This window comes from Rhamphochromis longiceps, linkage group LG3, assembly GCF_057381845.1.
Source record: "Rhamphochromis longiceps isolate RC_006_pf linkage group LG3, R_longiceps_female_GT1.1, whole genome shotgun sequence".
NCBI classification, from domain to species: Eukaryota; Metazoa; Chordata; class Actinopteri; order Cichliformes; family Cichlidae; genus Rhamphochromis; species Rhamphochromis longiceps.
This window is the reverse complement of record NC_140559.1, coordinates 9,022,419-9,039,136: the sequence shown is the minus strand read 5'-3', so window position 1 is coordinate 9,039,136 and position 16,718 is coordinate 9,022,419. Positions and strand designations below refer to the sequence as shown.

The window sequence follows — 16,718 nt, the reverse complement described above, 5'->3', positions numbered from 1 at the left end:
GGCTCTCCCTCTCATCTAGCGCAAAACGGGTGGGATTTCTTTTTTGTTCTGGCGGATTGTGCCGACCAGAGCCATTTTATTTTTGAGGAGTTCCTCTGCCAGTTCAGATGAGGTGAAAAAAAAAAAAAAAAAAAAAAAAAAAAAAAAAAAAATTGTCGACTGTGACGACATGCCCATGGAGCCCGTCAGTCATCTGCTGGATGACCCTCATCCCCTGGTTTACCTCGGCCGGTTCGCCCGCTGCTCTCCCGGTGTAAACCTGCAGCCGCCAGGTGTATGATGTCTTGACATCGCATGCTGCCCAGACCTTTATGCCGCATTTCGCAGGCTTTTTGGGGATATACTGGCGGAAACTGCACCTTCCCTTGAACGGTACCAGCTGCTCATCCACCGTAAGGTCCCGGTCTGGACTAAACATCCCCAGGCGGTGTGCCCACATGTCCCATATCTGCCGAATGGGAGCCAATTTGTCCGCACATCGTGCAGGTCGGGTGAGTTTGTCATCAAATCGGAGCGCTCTGGTTATGTGACAAAATCTTTTCTCAGCCACTGAGGCACGGAAAATCTTCCTTCCCGTTTTCTCACTCCAAAGGCTGGCGATGGCCTCGTGCTTTGACCGGTATACACCGGACAAAATTAGCAGCCCCACATAAGCGAGCATTTCGTTGCTATCTAAATCTCTCCAGAATGAGATTTAGCGTCTGCCCTGAAGGTTTGTCATTGCAACTATATGCTGTATAATCCCATCAGTTATGTACAACCTGAAGCTGGAGAGTGGGTCCGTAATTCGGGCTACGGCGTAGTGGGTCGGTCCCGGAATAAGCCCCGTGGGTGCTGCGACGTAGCGCAGCGTCTCGGCGTTTGTTGCGGACCATTTCTTCCCATCTTTGGAGGTCCACGCCGCTGCTTCCTCCGGCGTCCTCCCCTCGTTCTCATCTTCAGAAGAAAAATCAGAGGACTCCTGCTGGCGATCAGTGTCGAGAGACGAATCATCTGTGTCACCCCTGGAATCAGAGTCACTCTCAGCAGATGAAGAGGAGAGATCCTCGCTGTCAGAGCGCATCAGGATGTCCACTACTTCCTCGGTACCGTGCCATCGTGAAAATGCCTACTCCCGCGCTACGGCTTATTCTTATAACCTCTCCTGCCTGCACCTGCATAAACAAGCTGAGGTTGGCGACAAAATAAAGTCTAATTTGTTTTTTTATTCTTGTTTTCATGTTCTTGTTTTCATGTTAGATTTGTTTGCATTGCAGGGTGTACTTCAAACTTATCTAAACTTAGAATGAGACAGACACAAATTTTTCCCTTTTAGGCAGAGAGACCTTTATTTTATTTATTTTTAAATATAAAGGTCAAAATGCACCCTCTAACAGCCCTAAGGGCAGAAAATGGTCCCGAACGAGCAGCGGGCCAAGCTGCTGCTGCACTCGGGGAATGAGTCTGCCTTTCCCGGGTGTATGTCTCGAGCAGCCCGCTGGAAAAGGTCTATGTTCCAGCAGGCATCACATGTGGAACAAGGGCGCCACCCGGTGGCCAAATAAAAAAAATTACAATTCTAAGGCCGCTTGTCCAACACCGAACCGAAACAGAAGCCATCACCCATACGTTAATGGTAATAATTCTGCAGTGAAAAATAGCGTTTATAATGGGTTTCAATGGGGCGATTTATGGCTCTAGGACCTCATGTGGATGGCGGTTTGTAGCTTAGCCACTTTAAGCTAATCTAATAAACGGAGACTGCAATTCTAAAGAAAAAAGAAAAGGGTCGGAAGGTTTGGCTATATTCTATTCAACACAGTGAAAATGGCCTAATATTAAAAAACGCTGGGGATGAAAAATGGCTGTAGGTCCTACTGAGGGTTAAACTGCAAAGCAAGCCACGCACATGGTGCAGGCCACTTCTGTGGGCTCTATCAGGGATTTATGTGACTAGTCGACTAATTGTCACTAGTCTGTATCAGACTTACCAGTCGTTCAATCTAATTGTTAAAATTTCAATTGATGCCCAATGCTGGTACATTGTGTTCTAAATGTTAGGCAGCGATCTACCACCAGATGGTGCACTGTTGTTGAGAAACGCCATAAATCTATTAATCTACCCTGATCTTCTTGTTAACACTGAGATCGCAGAGACACGCAGAGGAAATTAGTTTCCTGAGAGGTGGAAAACCTCTCCTTTAGGAGAGCAGTTAAGTCAATGGGGGAGGGGCTCAGAGTAGAGTCACTACTCCTTCACATCAAAAGGTGACAGCCACCTTGGCCAGGAGGCTGTTCCAGCTGGGCACGTCCTACCAGTAGGAGGCCCCAGCATCCTTGGTCATGCTAGCCAGTTTACATCTATCAGCTGTGGTCAGGAGTGGTCCTTCCTGCTGCCCCCACAACCTGACTAGAAAACGGCTGTATAATGTATTACCTGAATCATTCTCGCCACACTTAGACGTACTTTTAGATTCTCAAATGATTGTCATATTTTAATAGAACATCTTTTGTAGTAACGCATTTTCATTTGTATTTAACAGAATGTGATAAATGGTTTAAGATACCTCTGCGTCTAGTTTGACAGTTTCTATTAATCAGTTCTGAAAATCAACTCAATATCTGAATGTTCCTTAGTTTTACATTAGTTGGTTAGTCTAATTATTTCCCCCTCGATTAGTCGACTAGTAAATAAGATGCCAGGAACATCCCTACTCTTCAGACAAAATGTGAGTGTGAATTACATACCAAGGTATTAAAATGGATATGGAGTATGGCTTTGGTTTACCATAAACAGCTGATCTAAGGACATCACTAATGTACTCTGTCCAATGAACACTGGAAACCAGACTGCACTGACCTTGCTGGCAAACCTCAATGAGTTCAGAGTTTCCCCAAAGCTGTCGGGCTCCGGAGCAATGTTAACAAACATCAAGCTGCAAATAAAGACATCCAAAATTAGTGCCAAAGAATAAACAGTCACAATCTGAAGTGGTGAGATCAAACGCTGTTAAATATTTTTTGGGGATAAATTCCTTCAGTTTTATGTGTCGTCATTATAAAGATTTGTGATGTCAACAAACTCACGTTTTGCCGTTTCCCCCCCAAACATCCCTGCAGGAGGTACGTGAGCTTCGAGTTCCTGTAAGCTACGCAAGTCTCCTGGAACACAAAGGCCAAAAAAATCATTAATACTGTAAATGTAAAGAAAGCAGGTGTGACATCTAAGACTACAGAAACTGCAGCTGCAGACCTCGTTGGCCAGAGCGGCGATAACGACGCCCAGGTTGGACAGTGAGCTGTTGATGGCGGTCATCTCTTTGAAATGGTCACCCTGAGACTGGCTCTTCACCATTCGCTCACTGCCAGCCAAGTCCACCAGGCACAGAGTGGCTACACACACAGAGAAAACCAACTCTTATAGGAAGCAGTGATCCATTTTTCCTTCCATTAAATGTAGTTTTAATACTTTACAAAACACACTTCTTTTAGCGCTCAGGGGCTCAAACATTAACGTTGAGTCATCAGAGCAGATTTTGCACTGGTTACAGTAACAATAACTAACCAGACTAAATATTATAGATCCAAAAACAAGAAACCACATTCCTGATGCTGGTACTTCCAGTGTGATTATACTCATGTTACGACCCGGCTCAAAAGCCGCAACATAAAAACAGAGATGAATAACAGAGTGTGGGTGAGAAGAGGTTTCATCCTAAAATGGAAAACCAGGTTGGCTAAAATGGCTGGTGCCACCAAGGCAAAGACTAGTGCACTGCTGGGAAGCTTGCCTCAGGTATGCGTTTATCCACACCTGACTAGGTGTGGCCAATTAGCACCAGCTGAAAACACTGAGACGATTAGAAGCTGCAGAGGGACGTAACACCTCCTCCCTTAAAAGGGTTCCTCTAGGACCCCTAAACAAATTAAAAGTCCATCTGAAGCCTTGATCCCTCAAAAGTAAGTTGCCATCTTTAAGCATGGATGCCCCTACATGAGGATCTGAAGTTGCCACACTGAACAGACAAAAAGTAACATGTGACCAACACAAAGGAGCACAACAGTCAAACCCAAAATGATTACCTGACCTGCTACAACACAAAACCAAAAGTAGCAACAAATAATCACAAGTGATCTGTTGTCTCCACCACACAGTCACATACAAGTGGCCCTATACCACAACAAGTTACTCTAATCCAAAAAGTTCAGTAAATCAAGCACACTAGTGACCAACCACAAAATAGAGAGTTATGGCCACACAATGATCACATCAAGGGTGGCTCAGCACCCCACAGTGTTATTGCCATCACCTGGCCAACACTCACAAGTGATCCAACAAAATAGCCATATTCCCCACAACACTAAAGGTCACATCACAAAACACTCACCTCACAAGGATCTCATTAGCATCTATCAACACTGACATATGCACACACATGGTGTACACACAATGCCAACTTAAAAAACAGCCTACCTGCCTCAGCTACAGACCATAATCATGAATGGTCTCAAACCTCCTACCAAGTTTGGTGCCACTGATTCACTATGTGCAACTCCCAGCCTAAAACACTAAAAACAACAAAACCCTTACTTTTCCTACCCTAGTCTTCAGTGGTGTACCAGGCTCGAGGCAACTTTAAACGCGAACTCGAGAGCAGGCAGCAGACCAGAGATATAGTCTCCTACCAAACTCTGAAGCGTACCCCCACCCAGGATAGCCACCAAACACAATAAACTAAAACAATAAAGCAAAACAACAAACAAGTGCTTCAATGGAAGGGCAGCACAGCCACCCAGCTGAAACACACTTACTAAAGGGAGTTTGCACAATTACACTGAACACCATCACTCACCCACTTAAAAGCAAAACAAAAGACTGATATTCAGTCTCCACTAAAATGTCCAAAGATCCCGGACGAGCCACCACTTATGTTACGACCCGGCTCAAAAGCCGCAACATAAAAACAGAGATGAATAACAGAGTGTGGGTGAGAAGAGGTTTCATCCTAAAATGGAAAACCAGGTCGGCTAAAATGGCTGGTGCCACCAAGGCAAAGACTAGTGCACTGCCGGGAAGCTTGCCTCAGGTATGCTTTTATCCACACCTGACTAGGTGTGGCCAATTAGCACCAGCTGAAAACACTGAGACGATTAGAAGCTGCAGAGGGACGTAACATTCAGTATTGATATTTGTAAATGTAAACTATGAGGATTTTTTTTTTTTTTAAATTCTTTTCTTTTTTTTCTTTTTTTCCCCTCTTTTTTTCTTTTTCCAAATAAATGTCCCGATTGAGTAATGAAACTAACCCAAAGGAGAATTCTAACAATATTAGACAGGCCATTCAATATGCTTTATCGTGGACAACTCGTGGCTAAAAACCCACACACACACACACAAACCTCTAATCAAACATGAAAACGGATAATCCAGCTGAAGCTTCAGACAGCCGTCAGACAGTGAAACACTGCCATCTGCTGGACTCGAATAACAAAGACGCTGCTTTGACGGGTGAGGGAGTTTCAACAAGTCTGCAACGACTCAAGCATCAAACTACAGAACTATTATAGCGGACATGGTGCTCTAATGACTGCTTCATTAACGCAGGTCAGAAAGGATCAAACATATCAATAAATTATAAAACACAAAACGTCTCTTATTGCCCAGGGCGCAGGAAGTGAGTGTGTTCCTTATAGCCTATTAAACCTTAGCAGGTTATTTTGATGTGTTACAGATGAAACAGCTATCCAGTAACATTCAGCTACAAAAACGCTTTTTTATAATTACTTTTTTACAGCTTCGCACTTTTACACAAGTTTTATCATCAGTGTCACAATGGCTGCTGCTAAAATTGAGTACAAGATATTTGTTGGCCTGATTAAAAGGTCTTGATGCGTGCTCAATCATCAGGGAAGTAAATCTCCAAAAGTTGATTCTGTTCTTCTGGACGTAGCGTTTTCAGTCAGAGAAACCAGCCGACTGAAGGAACAATGGGCTGGGAGATCAGTTCCTTAATCATGATTATGCAAATTCTCATGACCATTGATCAACAACCACTGATCAATGGTCTTGAGTACCATTCACAGAGAGTTGGAGAACGGCTGCAATCACAGCATTGTAAGATGGTGACAGATGTACCCTTAGGCCCCCTCCTTGATTCAGAGAGGGTCTTTCCCTTTTCACGTAAATGGCCTCCTTGACTCCGCCCTCAAACCAGCGTTCATTGCAGTTATTGTTGACAATCACATTGTATCGTGTAACCATCCAGCTCACATATTCAATGTAAATGATTTGTTGAACTCAAGACATGATGAATGTTCCTGCATTAAAACACATCCAGCCTAGTGTTCTCACTCTCCCTAAATGGATCTGTTACATTAGTGATATATGGGAGTTGTGTTTCAGTCTTTTCCACATGAGGACATTTACATTTAGTTTTTGCTTTACTGATGAGTGGCTGGTTAACCTGCAGTGGTTGAAGTATGTGTCGGTCGTCTGGAAGAGTAGGTGTAGAAGACGTCTTTAATGAATGTAATGCTCTGAAGGTGTCAGTGATTACTGTGAATTCATTCAAAAGTGGATTTCAGTGAATAAAGTGAATAAAGACAGGCCCTCATGGTGAAGCTCAGGTGTCCATAAAGTGTAACAGGAGAGCTTTGTCATACTTTCAGATATTTTACATGAGCCAGTCTTTCAAAAATTACATAAATAAATAATTCATTCATTAATCCACAGGAAACACAATGCTCATATCTGAAAGTAAACTCTGATATATATCCCCGACTAGAGTTACTACTAAATAAAGGATCGCCCCAAAATGACTAAATATATAAAGACACTCTCCAGAAGAAGTTAAAGAGATTTTATTTATTGTACAAGCAATATCTTCATAAGAATTACAAATTCTGCAGACATATTACCTTCTTACTGAACCTGAACAACTCACACACAGACGTGTCTGCTGCTTATCTTTGTTCAAACATGATGTTTTATCTTCTCTTCAAAACACATTACTCATCTTTCTGGCATCGTGTTACATGAAAACACCTGCATTCTACCTGTGTCATTGTACCACAAAGACAATGATTGCAACACTGTGCTTGCAAAATAGAAGAAATAAGACGACCAGCAAATACATAAAAGATGGTAAAAGTGATTCCATCTTTGTGTCTCCTCCCATTGTTTCCCCAGTCTGTCTAGTTCCCATATTCCCAGGACACCGCTGGACAACAAGTGGGTATTCCAAGACTGAGAGACAGCCAGAGTTGGCGAAAGATCAGACATTCTCCACTTAAGTAGAAGTAAAAATACTATTGTTCCAGTGAAAGTTAAAGTACTGATTCAACTTCATTACTCAGCTAAAGCAAAAAAGTACAGGCTCGAAGCGCTTACAGAGAAAAGCAGACAACAGAATACAACAGAATGCTGATGGCGGCAGTAACACACACTTGGAGGAGAGGCTCCAGCCGTCCATTCCAGCCCTATCCCTAACATTAACTCTAACCATAACTTTAACCTTAACCCTTCAGGTCTTGTTTTACAAAGCTGTCAATGGAAAATTGTATTTAGTAGTCAGTATAATCTTTTAGTGATATAAGTTTGCATATGGTAGAATACTGCATGTAGTTATTTGTATTAGGAAATATTCAACCATGTATACTTAGAGGCATATAATTAATTGTGTGTGATCTCTAACAGGCTGCAGGCTTGGGGTGCATCCCAGGAATGCACCCCCACGTCTGGGAGCATGAGAGCTCATACCTTGTTTTATTGTTTTACGGCAGGATTAACGTAGCTATGTCTGTTTTAGTTTAAGTGCTTCTTTACATATAGATGAACTGCTGGACTTGCTCACCATGTTATCTAGGGTGGGGGAGACTACCCCCTTTCCTGACCAAGGATGTACCTTTTGTGCTCTCATGACCCTTTGATCAGCAGGACACACACACACACACACACACACACACACACACACACACACACACACACACACACACACACACACACATACACCCCTACTGAAGTATAAATAAAGATTGGGGCAGTTTCTTAGTGCGAGTCTCAGTCTGGAGGCTGCCCTTGCTAGCAAGAAGTTCTGTGTGTTTCTCTTCTCTGAGTCTTTACTGAAGAAGTGTTTTAGAATATTTTCCCTAACATTATTTGGTCCTTCGAGCCGGATCAGAAAATATCAGAATTGTCATCTGTGACTCTGTTCCAAGATCCAGCACTGATTCCTGACGCCGTGGGGAGCCAGCACCGAAGCCTGTGCACAGCCCTCTTGGACGAGGAGAGAGCCCCAGGACGTTAAATTCGGGTCTGGGCCGGTGTTATAATCTGGTCCACGGCGGTGGGATTCAGTCCAATGATCTGAATCACCAGTGGGACGTCAGGGGTGAGAAACACTATTTCGGTATATAAGACGGCTGCAAAAGTTTAAAGAAATGTGATAAAAAAAAGGGGGGTTTAAGTTCGCCAAAAGGAACTGTGTTTTGACCAGTTTTAGAGGTAGCTGAAATTATCTCGTGACAAATTAGCGCGCAAATGTTTATGTGTGTGTATGTGTCTGGAAGTAAGTTGATTTTACAGCACAATACGCTGCTGAACTACTTCCATTTTTTGTTTTCTTTGCTGAGGCTCACGTGCTGGTGACAAAGGAGAACTGTTGAGTTTCATCTCATAAAACTGATACCGCTTCACCGTTAGGGTGAAGTCGAAGGCCGTATCAGTAAACCACTCTGAAGTCAAGCGTGCCAGCGACGGCCCAGCAAAATCTTTGAAAATGGGTGATAAACAAGTAAAATTAACACCTGATGAGAAATGTCTAGAAAAACAGCAAGCCGGAGCAGGACTAATCCAAAAGAAAGAGAGAGGAATGCATCGTGGAAGAGCAAGAGGTAGAAGAAACAAAGTAGACAGTAACTCAGAATAGGATAGCAGCTCAGGTGAAGAGAGCAGTTCAGACTAGGAAGAACATAATAATCCCTCACCCAGCGAAAATTAGAGATCACAGTAGTTTGAAGTAGTTTAAGAAAGGGTTGGAAACAGACCCGACTGAATAGATATAAATGCAAGAGGAATAAAGTAAAATAAACAAAAAGCTAAATTACAACTTAATTTTAATGCATTCAAACTAATAATAAAAAGGATAACAACCTATAAACTGGTATTAATAATGAAAGCAGATAATTCACACAAACAGAACTATGATAACTGTGATAACTGGAGTGTGCAGCGTTTCCGTGAGCAGTTTTCCTGCATCTTGACTTGTGTGTAGAGTGTTCATAACATCAGCATCATGTTTTTGTTTATTTGTTTTGTTGGGTTGAAAAATAGTTAAATAAACTGGTGATCATATTTATGGATCACCATGGTACATATCATCAGCCATGTGATTTATTTACGCAGATGAAAAAGTGAGTGTGAATGTGTCTGACGTCACAGTGTTTTTGTGCGCTGTGTAAGAGTGATTGCCTTTGATTGTGAGAGCGGTGATTCTGCAGGTCACCAGCTATTTTAAAAAATATATATATATATTAAAAAAAAGAGTGAAAAAGAGACAAAATTTACATTGTAGATGAAAAATAATTATAGGAAAAAGGTTTTGTGTTGATCAGCCAAGAACAACTACAATATTATTTTCTGCTTTTAAGAAAGGACTGTTCACAAAAACACAGAGAGAGAGAGATGTGTGTTGATTAAGCAGTGATGATAATAATGAAATGTCTTAGTTTGTCACTTTCAGGTGAAAAGCAGACCTGAATCAATTTTCCACATGCAGCGGTCGGAAGAAAGTCATAGTTTAACATCATTGGAAACATTCAGGCCAAGTTTCTGGCTGATTTATTTACAGCACCATGTGTCTCTCAAACTCACAAGCAGCTCTCACTCCTCCCTGAAGACAAGGAATGCAGCTCCAAAGAGCAATAATATGACAGATAAAGAGACAGCAGCAAAAGTCCTGAACAAAGAGTTCCAGCAAGCAGCAGCAGTGTGGACAAACAGCATCAGAGAAGAAAGCAAACCCATCTTCTGTCTGATTGGATGAATTCCACGGAGGGGCGAGCAAGATGGCGGCGTGAAGAGGAGTTTTTGTTCGAGCGCTTAGCACGAGACACTTATTTGACGTCTTTCTGGCTTTCGGGACTTTTTTTGGAGATCAGCGCGCTAAACCTGCTGGATCTGAGGCCAGGTTCTGCGGCGGCAGCATGTCGAAATGCTCAGAAAGGACTGAGTGACTCGGGCAAGCCACATGCGACTAGCATGCTGGCTAGCGACCATAGCTACATGAAAGAAATGGACCCTTCATGATGCGCTCAACGTGCCAGCGCTGTGGTGGGAAAGGCTCCATCATAAACACGCCCTGCGCCCTGTGTAGAGGTTCAGGCCAAGAAGAAGAAGACGACGACGACTTCCAAGCCCAAGAAGGTCGGCCCCAGCGTGGGCGAGCTGATTGTGAAAGCCGTGGCCGCTTCCAAGGAGCGCAACGGCGTGTTCGCGGCCGCTCTCAAGAAGGCTCTGGCTGCCGGAGGCTACGATGTGAAAAAGAACAAGGCCCGTGTCAAGACCGCCATCAAGAGCCTGGTGGCGAAGGGCACTCTGGTGCAGACCAAGGGCACCGGGGCCTCCGGATCCTTTAAGATGAACAAGGTTACTGAGAGCAAAGCCAAGAAGCCCGCCGCGGCCAAAGCCAAGAAACCGGCAGCAGCTGCTAAGAAGTCGCCCAAGAAGGCAGCAGCAGCACTTCAGCCACTAGCACAAAGTCAACCGCATCAGAGGAGGGACAGGACAAAGCTGAAGGAGAAACTGCCTGCTATTGGACTATTGAAGTGGGAGAGGACAATAGAGTGAGAGTGGTGAGAACACAAATTTTGTTATTTAATGTGGGAAATAAAAATTTGGGGTAAAAAAACCTGGGAAAAGAAAACTGACTGCTTAAGTTGGAAAATTGTGAAGGGGTCTGAAACATTGCGAAAATAGAAACATACAAAATCACACACACAAGCAGAACATGCATTAACCCTACTAACAATTCCAAACACAAGAGAGCTTATGAAGATTAGACAACATCTTAAGCGTGAGTCTGTTTATCATCTTGTCCGAGTCACCCCGTGTGATGCAAAGACCAGTGGACTCATAGCACAGTATTTAAGAAATGATCAAATAGCAGAGAAATGTGTAGGAAAGGCAGCTTTAAGAACATGCTCTGCTGGATATGCAGCTCCACAGACATGCATTAAACCTGCCTAATAACACAAACACCCATGTAATGAAAATTAGCTTGTTATCTTTCATCAGTGTTAAAATAGTGTCAATTTAGCAGACACTTGTTATCAAATACTGAATTTATCCAATGCAAAAAATTGACTCTCTAGGTTGCAGGACAACAATTTAAACTTTTGTGGGGAAAAAGATTCTGGTTTGACCAACCAGTGATCAGACAATAAATTTAGTTGTTAATATAGTAAATTGGGAGAAGCTTCCTGCTTGATTGATGCAGCAAGTAATTTACTGTATGAGGGAAATTGTCTTTTGTGATACTATTTTGAACATGCTTTTCTGTCGTCCTGTCAACTTAGTGGGTTAATAGCTGATATGCAAATTAGTTGATCGGTTTAAGATTAATGAAAGGTGACTGAATTTTAGCACGAGTGAATGGGATGTGTTGGAGTTGTTGTGTGTTGAGTGGGGACTCAAAAACACTTGAGTTTCCTGCTTTGATGTGTGAGTGAATCCTGTATTTAGATACACAACTCTGAATACGTCAGAACAAACTTTTTTTGTGAAGTGCATGACAGCATGTCACATGTTTTATGATGAAGGGAACAGGAAAACTGAATAAAATAGATCTGTGGCCTAAATGAGTGAAGAGCACAGACCTGGTGTTTAAACTCATAGCTAATAAGACATTAGGCTTATGTGTGTGTTGTGCAGCTGATGGTTGGTTTGGAGTGAATCTAGCTGATGATTTTTCTTTTGTTGTGAAGTTGAGCCTGCCAATTAGTATGATGGTATGATGTACCATGCTAATGGTGATTTACCCTCCTGAGATGAGGAGCTTGTGTCATGACTATAACAAGGCCTTTTTATTTTGATACTTTCACAGTGCACTGAAAGTTTGGTTTGATAACCTCTGTTATTTTTCATTTTTCATTTTTGAACAAGCACTGATTTTTGCTTGTGAATTTCTTTTCTTTGAGCAGATCTGCAAGTCAGGAATTAAAAGCGTTACACGTCGTCAAGAAAATTGTTGCAAGTGAGTTTCTCCACATTTAAAATGGGCTCAGGAGAAAGCCACTTATTTGGGACAATTAGGAAATGAGAGTCCCCCCCCCCCCCGAAAAGGATTCAACGAGGAAATCCAGTCTAAATTATTTTTCTTTTTGAAATAACGTCGTTTTGCTGAGCGTGGAAACGAATGCGATGATAATTTCCACAATTAGCAAAAGAAGGAACCACTGAGTGAATGAGTAAGAATTTTAAAATAACTGACTAACTGAACATGATTGTGTGAAGTTAACCCCCACCTGACAAAGATGCAGATGAACCCATGTGTTTCCTTTTACAGGAGCAGAAAGATGACAGCAACACTCGAGGTTGCATGATGATTTAACCTTTTAAATGCCATTTTCTGTGTCTGTGCATTTATCAGGTGTGTTATTCATAGGCTTGTGTTGCTCACAGAGATAACTGTGACAAAGTATGCATACGCCTGCGCAAGCGCTAATATTTGCATTTTCTTTTCTTACAGCATGCCAGTTCTTCATGTGAATTGATGATGCGATTTATACCAGGACAACTGGTTGATGTTTTTTCCTACTACAGGATTTCTGGGTTTATGTGTGAGGAAAACTGTGTTTATAGGTTATGAGTGGTGATGCTGTTACACTGTGTTTTTGGGAAAATGTGAAGGTTACTTTGATGATGTGAATAACACGTGTGAAATTTCCTGTGTTAAAAACTAGTGTCACTTCTTTCCATAGTTATGGATGGTTGGCTTTATGGTGTTTTTATTGCACCTCTGGAACCTGTTGACCTGTGTCTGACCTCCGTCTGACCACAGTCAATGTGTATTGCTAATGTTTGTTTTTCTATGACTGCGTGTAGAGGATTCGGCAGAAGCGGACAAGTGACATGAGAAAAACAAATAAGAGATACAGTGTTTCTGGGATAGTTTGATATGGGCTCATTAGCTGGCCACTTTTGAGCCCATAGTAATATATAAGTGGAGTGACTTTGCTTAAGAGCAGTCACCGATTACATTAATGTTGCCTGAGTACATGGGATGATCCATGTCTGAGGCGACTTATGAAAATAATTGTAGTTTACTGATTTGAGAAAACCTGCACATGACACTTGTCTTGCTGATGTTGAATGCTTATTGTTCTTATGATACAATTGTTTACAGGTATGAAGTTTGATTTTACTTCCAGATTTTGCTTTCCAGGCCATGATGGTGTGTATGCAGGCTCCTGGGAGAGCCCGGTGTTAAGCATACTTAATATGCAAAACACGCTAACATTTTCATTGCAGGATTATAGGTCCAGGGTGGTGCTGCTCCAGGGGAGGAGATGCCCTGATGTTGCCTGGGATATGATCTAGCTAATCTTTTTCTTTAAGACAGGAATCTGATTTTAATGAGTTGACTCATGGGAGTGTCCATGTGTCAAGAGAGGGGATCCAGGATTAATATGAAACAATAAATTAACATAAAATTTAACATAAAATTAACAGTTTATTTACAAGTATTAAACCTATGCAAGTGATGCATCCATGTTCAGATGAGGCTTTGATGGCCTATAAGTGAAGTTCACTGAACTAAAAGAGCGTGGTTTGATGATTGTTGACATGCTCTCCAAATAGAAGTTTTTCCTCCTAGCAAGAAAATACAGGTGCAGCAGTAATCTCCTAAGAAATCTTCAGAGGCCCAGTGAGAAGCAAGGACCACGAAACTGCGTTGGAATGAGAGCTGTGCCAAGGGAGATTTCCAGAGGCCAACAGAGGAGATTGTGGACAACAGACGGGCACCTGAAGGATGAGGGGAGCGTGCCAAGCTCCATCGACAGCGCAGAGGGAGTCTAAGGATGACATCATGATTCTGTGAAAGCACAGGAACCAGAAGCTATGGTGGTGATGACAGCAGTTTCCATGAACATCACCTAATGCTGTGTCACTATACTATGAATACGCTGGCACATTGAAGACTGCTGGGATCATAATGCCAGTAAGATAATTGGACCCTGCACCCTTTCCACAGAGGTTTTTCTGCAGAGAACGGACAGTAGAAGAGTCATAAGTATTCCTACCACAGGATAACGGCCTGAAGTGAGGTGATGGGGGTTGATAGAGGCCATTTCAAGTGCTTCTGACCACTCCAACTGCCTGCAAAATAGCGGAGAGACCCTCCTGGATTTATCAGAGCCACTGCGAAAAGGTCGAGATCCCAGGAAACCCCGGCACCCTCAAGACAGCACAATAGAGAAATCTCACACTTGGTTGTTTCAGTGGTGAGGGGGGAGTGCTGATTGAGCCCCCGTAGGGTAAGCTCGCACTTCAACCTCCAGCCTCTGATCAACTCTAGGGCAACCAAGTGCGAGGCGTGACGGACCTGTGTGCAACCAAGGTGGACCCTCTTGGTTACCTTGACTACGACGCTCACTTTTACAGGACCCCAGCTGGTGCCGGAAACAGCTGAACCAGGAGGAAGGCAGAGAAGATGGACACACGACAACTCTCACCTAAGGGATATGACGCAAGACCACATTCCTCCGTGGATGAACAATGCCTGGTACCGTTATATCCACGACAGAACAAAAGCAGAATCGGCAAATACAGACTATTATGTCTGTTCCCATCTACCCAGCACGGCAACATACCCCACACTATATGTGTTCCTGGACCAACTCCCAGGGAAGAATTACTCTATGATACTAGCAGAGAAAGGGGACTTTGTGTCCTCTTCAACAACACATTCTGCATTTACATAAAGAAGACGCACATTCATCAAATATGACTGACGCCCTGAATGTTTGGAGACAGATCCAGCAGGCCCAAAATCAGGACTATGTAAGTGATACAAGTGACTGGTTTTCTTGGCTATACACTGGCTCCTGGTTACAGGTGCTAAAAAGACTACTCATCGGAGTTGGGATATTTTTACTTTTATTTTGTGTCTTTGTAACGTGTATATTGCCATGTATAAAACTCATGATTAACCGCGTAATATTTTCTACTGTTGCTGCATAAATAGCCATGACAAGTGATGATGATGATAATGACCCCGACCTGTTGGAACATGAAGACTTTGTGTGATTAATGACGATGTGATAGAAAATGTACAACAGGATGTTACAAACTGGTATCTCACTTAAAGTTTTACTGACAACAGGAGGGAATGTCAATGGAAAATTGTATTTAGTAGTCAGTATAATCTTTTAGTGATATAAGTTTGCATATGGTAGAATACTGCATGTAGTTATTTGTATTAGGAAATATTCAACCATGTATACTTAGAGGCATATAATTAATTGTGTGTGATCTCTAACAGGCTGCAGGCTTGGGGTGCATCCCAGGAATGCACCCCCACGTCTGGGAGCATGAGAGCTCATACCTTGTTTTATTGTTTTACGGAAGGATTAACGTAGCTATGTCTGTTTTAGTTTAAGTGCTTCTTTACATATAGATGAACTGCTGGACTTGCTCACCATGTTATCTAGGGTGGGGGAGACTACCCCCTTTCCTGACCAAGGATGTACCTTTTGTGCTCTCATGACCCTTTGATCAGCAGGACACACACACACACACACACACCTACTGAAGTATAAATAAAGATTGGGGCAGTTTCTTAGTGCGAGTCTCAGTCTGGAGGCTGCCCTTGCTAGCAAGAAGTTCTGTGTGTTTCTCTTCTCTGAGTCTTTACTGAAGAAGTGTTTTAGAATATTTTCCCTAACAAAAGCGATTCATGATTAGAACAAAAAACACATTTACACATACCGATGATTTGTCACATAGCATCGTTACCTGTTGGGATGAGAACGTGTTGTTTCCAGAGCACCACAAATTGGGGTGTCTGTAGCTCAGGTAGAGCAGGAAACCTACTAATCAGAAAGTTGCTGGTTCAATCCCCGCCTGCTCCAGCCTGCATGCCAAATATCCTTGGGCAAGATGCTAACCCCAAGTTGCTCTCCGATGCATCCATCGGGAGGATGAATGCGTATTAATGTTAGATAGAAAGCACTTACAGAGAAAAAGCATAGAAAAAAGTGAGTGCATGAATGAGGCAAGTTGTAGAGAGTAGAAAAGTTTTATACAAGAACCAGTTCATTTACCGTTATATTTTAGTTTCATTTTCAGTTCTGTACTTTTTACATGTAATATTGATTCATTAGATTGACTACATGTATTAGACCTAACTTGCGGACAGCAAATTTAAACAACCGTAATAATTTATTTTCAGCGTCTGAAATATTTATTTAGTTTGTTTTTTGTTTTCTTTTTGGCTTCTGATATTAGTCAACTACTATTTGTCAATGTTGAACTAATAATGAATCTAAGAAAAGGTATTTGTCATGGTTGGCCAGCGTCAACCGTGGGGATGTGAGGAAGGAGGAGCCAGGCACGGAGCTCTGAATGCAAGCAGTGCGTTTATTTACAGTGAATGGAAAATAACAATAAATCCGCAGTGCGTTCCCGACTCCCGTGAAATGTCCTCTTCCCAGTGCTAGTGTTCCTTGTCTCCGCTCCT

At 42.5% G+C, this 16,718-nt stretch overlaps 1 protein-coding gene, 1 long non-coding RNA gene and 1 pseudogene across 2 annotated transcripts in view; 1 reads left to right on the top strand and 2 right to left on the bottom strand.

Moving 5' to 3' along the window:
• LOC146672777 (ribonuclease inhibitor-like) overlaps positions 1 to 16,718 on the bottom strand; it is a 176,508-nt gene that overhangs the window by 40,242 nt on the left and 119,548 nt on the right. The gene's annotated exons all lie outside the window — the stretch shown is intronic.
• The window catches only part of LOC146672783 (uncharacterized), a 28,042-nt gene that overhangs the window by 2,924 nt on the left and 8,400 nt on the right, over positions 1 to 16,718 (bottom strand). Inside the window, exons 2-4 of the long non-coding RNA XR_014908537.1 lie at positions 3,233 to 3,372; positions 3,067 to 3,141; positions 2,840 to 2,915 (exon numbers count right to left, since the gene is read on the bottom strand). This is a non-coding gene — a long non-coding RNA (uncharacterized LOC146672783). The remainder of the gene's footprint in view (positions 1 to 2,839; positions 2,916 to 3,066; positions 3,142 to 3,232; positions 3,373 to 16,718) is intronic.
• LOC146672784 (histone H1 pseudogene) lies at positions 7,530 to 11,027 on the top strand (annotated as a pseudogene).